The sequence below is a fragment of the Pinus tabuliformis genome, chromosome 8 (genome assembly GCF_031772625.1).
Source record: "Pinus tabuliformis cultivar Carrire ecotype Pingquan chromosome 8, CPIR1, whole genome shotgun sequence".
Classification (NCBI taxonomy): Eukaryota; Viridiplantae; Streptophyta; class Pinopsida; order Pinales; family Pinaceae; genus Pinus; species Pinus tabuliformis.
This window is the reverse complement of record NC_142294.1, coordinates 477,850,074-477,856,073: the sequence shown is the minus strand read 5'-3', so window position 1 is coordinate 477,856,073 and position 6,000 is coordinate 477,850,074. Positions and strand designations below refer to the sequence as shown.

General features: G+C 34.1%; 1 pseudogene; it reads left to right on the top strand.

Moving 5' to 3' along the window:
• Positions 1 to 2,558: 2,558 nt before the first annotated feature.
• Positions 2,559 to 3,721, top strand: LOC149236138 (uncharacterized; annotated as a pseudogene).
• The last annotated feature ends 2,279 nt before the right edge of the window (positions 3,722 to 6,000 follow it).

Here is a 6,000-nt window from a genome sequence, read left to right as displayed (position 1 = left end):
TTTCTGTACTTTCGGTTTTACCAATGTTTTTTTTAGCGTACATAGTAATTATATAGATTGAATTAAATACTTGGTAGAAAGTCTTACTTATTTAACTTATATATATATATATATATATATATATATATATATATATATTGTTAATACATAAACATGCTTGATTTTGAGAGAACTTCCCTATTTTAATATAACATTCTTATTTCCTATATATAATAATAATAAGACAAAACTTCTAATAGCAGGGCCAGTTCTAACCCACAATCTAGAATTACATTTGTAAGTCCTTACTCCAAATCCTTTATTCTAACTTTTAGAACACAAGTTTTGAGTCATACCATCATCTTTATTGTGCAAATTTGTCAATGTTGTGATTTGGTGGAGAATGGATATTAAAAGGGGAAAAGGAAGGAAACCAATATGCCCATTGGCAAAACCAGAAAGGCAACTTGGCATGAGATGAAAACTAGCATTACATGAAAAGGTGAAAAGGAAAATCAATCTAAAACGAATTTAGGATTAGGATAGTGTTATTATGGGTACTATTGGGAGCTCTTGGAAAGGACTTTCAACCTTCAAATATTCTCACTAATTGAGTGTCAAAGAGGTAATTATGCTCTGGGTATATATCGAAATTGTGAATTGCTAAAATTATTACAGAGGTAAGAGTATTATTGTGGGACTATATATTCCCATTTCGAATGGCATAGTATGTTCTCTTTCCTCTAATCTATCCCAACCAACATCTACCTCCACAAATTGACCCAAACATCATTCAATTTAAATTTATTAATGAGAATACAAACTAGTGTGACAAGTATTAATTGTGGCAACTATAGTTACATGTAATTGACAAACACAATGTTTTATTAATAGACCAACCTACTAAAAATAAATAGGTCTTCTCATTTAGAACATAGATAGGCAGAATACGAGAACATACATAGGCAGAATTGTGTTGAAAGTCTAGGAAATCAAATAAAAAAAATGTTTCTATCTTTTGAATTTAAGAAGCATATTACTGATGTGGACAAAACTCAAGTTATGTTCTTTTGATGCCATATAGTAAAACTATAAGTTTGCTGTTTTAATTGTTTTTTTTCTTTTCTATATGAACTCTTTGAGTCTCATGAACTCTATCAAACTCGATATGTGAGAAATATATAATAAGAGACATGCACAAACATTCAAGTAGGAGAGAATTCAAGCCTCTCGAGTCTCAACAAGTAGATCATATATTTCTTTTATATTCTCATTATTACTCTTATATTCTACAAGTGAACATTATAAAGGTTGGTTTAGTAATTTTATAACTACCATGCATCTATATGGCAAGGGAACAAATGGAATAATCATAGTGAGATGGAAGGTGAATGATACTAGAAGTAGATAGTTAATGTTTGATCCATTTGTGAACTATAATCTTTGGCCTTTTGTTGAGAATATCCTACTCAGTAGGATTCTAAGACAAAACCAAATTCAATAGATAATTACCAAATCATTAGTGTCTCATGTATGAGATGGAATACCTCTGCATAAAACTCAGAGAAATTGCATGGAGCAGCAACCAACATAGACAGATTAGGTGCACTATTCAATTCAGGGTTGAAATAGCCTCTACTGCATAGTAGCACTATATGAATCAAAATCCAAGCGACCCAAAGTGTGTTTCTACATTAAGTTCAAAAAATTATTTAACGAATATACCCAACCCATGATATAGTTGATGCATTGACATGACATGTTATGTGGATGCCTAACACAAGGCACGATGTAGTACATATAGATATAGGAGATAATCCACAACACATCTGGTTAAAGATACAATGCCACATATGCATAGAGATACGTTTTATTCAAATTGGCATGAGACATTACGGAAAACTAAATTCATAGTGGATGCAAGATTCAATGGAATATGCTTATGCAAAGTATGTGCATAATATAGGTTAGATGGCCTGAGCATTGCACATAAGCTAAAACAACAAATGGATGGTTGTGCACATCATTCAATACTCGAAATGTGCATAAGGATGCTAACCATAGACATTACATATGCTTGGCACGATGACAATCACTCCGCAAGGTTTTTTTTTTTTTGACAAAGATGTTTTCCAATGCATGATCGCATTTTCCTATTTCAGTTATAAATTGACTTGAAAGAGAACCAAATTATGGGTGGAATATGTATTGTATTCATCAAAATCAAATAAGTACTTACTAGTGATGTGATGATTGTAATTATTATTCAAGAATTGTTGATTGCTAATCACCATATTCCTATGCTAGAATTGTAGATTGCTAATCACCAGATTCCTATGCTTGAGAGCTATGATCAACCTGATATTGTTCACTTGGATATTGTTTACTTAATCCATACACATGGCTAGACAATTATCATTGACCCTCATATACCTGAATTCCTTTTGCAATGAATGATAGGCAACCCCATCTCCATCTACAAAATTTTTGAGACATTAAAACCCATTTTCCATCCCAATTCCATCTTCAAATGAGGAGATTTCTGCGAATTGCCCCTGCATTTTTCACAGACGACAGCAATGGCTACCTAGCATTGGAAGTTTCGAAAGCATTGGAATGGGACATTCAATTTTGACCCACAAGAGCTTGAAGCTTCGTCGTCAGACTTCGACACATGTGGGTCATCGCATGCCAACGGCTAGGAAGCTGCAAGCATCTCAGCTCCCTCGCCCAACAGAAGACAATTGGAGAGACCCAGAAGGGATCTGCAAGGGAATCCATGGAGAGGATATGTGAGGCGAGCTGGGGAAAGGGTGTATTTTGGTTGGGATTCGTCATCTTCTTCAGGGGCAGAGGACAATAATAGCAGTATGATGACTACATTGGAGCTCTTGTATTAGAGGGAGTCACGTGCTAGGCACAGTGCAAAATTACCTCTTCCGGAGGCTTCAAGAAGGTTGAGGCCGAGCTCTGATAGTCATTTGTGTTGTTTTCATTACAGTGACCACTATGATCCCAATTACCACCATTATTATCACTGCCATGGCTCTCTATGCTTCAGAAATTTTCTTCAACGAGTTTTCGAAATGGATTGTCAAAGTCAACTCTCTAAACAATCTTCCAATAGTTCTTTGCTCAGTGATGAGACTAATCATGGCTGAAACATGATTATGAATTTCTTTTCCAAGCAACTATTGACAATAATAGCGTGCATGGACCCGTAATGCAGTCAAGGAACAATCTTTACGAGAGATTAAGAGCTTCATCTCTTGTGAGGAACAAGCACAACAACATAGGTTCAATTGTTAGAGAAAAACTTAGTTTAAGAAATGCAAATCCATGGGAAACTGAAGTCAGCCAAGACGAGGCTGCATCTAGAAATCGATGGTTTGAGGATGAACTGACAACACAGTTTCCTCCTTTGAGTGAACCAAAGCCTCAAGGGCTTAGTCAGAAGGGCATTAGTAACTTACCCAAAGAATTGTTTGCGCCAAGGTCAACAACTGGGAATAAAGGATCTAAAGAAGGAAGTTTAGCTTTAGAACAAGAAGATTGTCCTGTTTGCTTAGAACACTTCTTACCTGGGGAACAATTGATACGCCTTGGATGTCGTCACAAGTTTCACCCTGTTTGTTTGAATCCATGGCTCAAGATCTGTGGGGACTGTCCATACTGTCGGGCTAATGTGCTTCAGTATTCTAGGTCCAGTGTAAGCCAATCTAGTTCTAGGGAGTCAACATAGTTTTCATTCAAAGCTATAATTCTGTATTTATATAGGATACTACATGAATCAACTTATATTTGCTGCTATGAAATTTATCTAGAAGTTATCTAGGAAGGCTTGGTGAGTTTTAAATATTGATAAAAAATCACTCCAAGCATCACAATTGTTGTTTGTTGTAGATGAAACTGTAAATAGTAAATATTGTGAAGTATAACTAGTTTTTTGAAGAGGACTTTCATATGCCACACAGGTCAGTGTAAAAGGCATGCCCATCTTTGGATTCAATGCATCTTTGGTAGTTCTATAATCAGGAAAGTCTATATGGGAACACACTATCATGTCTTTCATTTTAATCTCTTTATGATTTTAATGTCATTTCTCCATAAATTGAACTTGTATATTTCATGTTTATTTACTTTAAATCCTTGATCACTTTATTTTTAATTTAATCTCAGGACAATTTTTCATTGATTTTCTTGTTGTGATATGTTCATAACTTAATTGGTCTTCTGTCCATTCTACTATATTAGTTTTACTATTAATTTTAAAGACTATTTATTTTCACCCTAGTTACCTTCATATTTTTAATTCTTTCTTCCTCGGAAAATATCCAAGCAGATCCACTCAAAGGGGGTAATACCCTAGTCACTATGTATGCCAAGTGCAACAATATGGTTAAAAAAGCATCAAATGAGGGGTTATCAAATTTTGAACTGTATATAAAATAACTCTTTCAAATTTGGAGAATAAAATGATCTCTCTTTTATATAATATAATTTATCTCTCTCTTTTATATAATATAATTTATTTATTTTTATGTTTAATAGTGTTTTCTTTTTATGGTAGAAATTTTAATGGTGGGGAATGGTAGTTTTGGTGGGTCTTGGGGTCCAGATTTTGAATCAAAGCTCTGATACCATATGTGAACATATGTGAAGACCTAACCCAGGTCTTCTAACTAAATTAGGTTCCTCCTTTAATTTAACTATAATAAGACGAAAAAAATGTTTATAACTCTAAATTTAATAATAATATACCAGTAAAATTTGCTTTTGAACATTTTAAACAAGTAAGAAAAATCGTTTTCAACAATTTACATAAATAAAACAACAATGGAAAAATATTTGCTCCAGAGGCTTGGTTAGGATGCTCATCTTAGCTACCCAACTAAATTTGCCTCCTAACCAACTAGGAATGATTTCCTAGCCCAGGGAACCTCCACAGGGCCCCTAGCCCTTCGAGCCCAAGTCCAACCAGCTGTAGTGTGTCCAAGTTAAAACCAACACTCTCCAATAGATCCAAGTTTGAGTTCTCTTATTTTTCTCTCCATTCTCTTTCTCCACATTCCTCCCCAAAATAAAATCATTCAATGCCCAAACCAAAGCCAAGGATCTCTCTCATCTTCTCATCCTCCTTCCCTTTATGTCTCTTTCTCTCATCCACCTCAACCACTTACCATTAATGAAATGACTACCCTCTGATCATCTTAATTTAATATCCTTGGCATTCCTTACCATATCTTATCAAAAGTAGATTTGAGAAGACACTTGGGATAGAAATATGGATATTCAACTTAGAAATAAATTAAAGAAGACCATATCTTATCCAAAAGTAGATTTGAGAAGACATCTTGGGAATAGAATAAATAATAAATAATAAAAGTCATATTCGTAAAATAAAATTACATATTCAAAAGTGTATATATATACCAATATTACTTAATAATTGTAAGTCAATATCTACAAGTTAATTAAACATTAATTAAAATTTGCTTGATAGGATCAAGTGGGGCATTATAGTAGCTATAATCATATACAAATGTAATGTGTCCTAAAATGATCAAATATGGAAAAAAACCTCTAGATTAGTTCAGTTGGTGTATGTCATAGGTCCTTTCTATGAAGGGTCTATGAAAATATCCCAACAAGTATGCGCCTAGTTGTTCATGAATCTTCCAAGTCCCCAAAAGCTATGTAGCACCTTCCCTAAATAGTATGTCTACGACTGTGATGCATTCCTTGTAAATGTGACAAGATGTATAATCAAAAGACCTTTTCATATGAAGAACTTCTTCTAATATAGGCACCAAATATTGATATTGGCATCTTTGTGTCTCCCTAAACCAGTTAATAACAAGCATAGAATCTACAAAGATCTAAAGGGACTGACATTCTTTCTCAAGTGTGAATAGAAGGAGGAGTTCGAGTGCAAACAATTCTACGTAATTGTTTGTGCCTTTACCCAAGTCCATCTGAAGTTTAAACGAGTGTTGTTCATTAAGGAAGAGTACAACACCC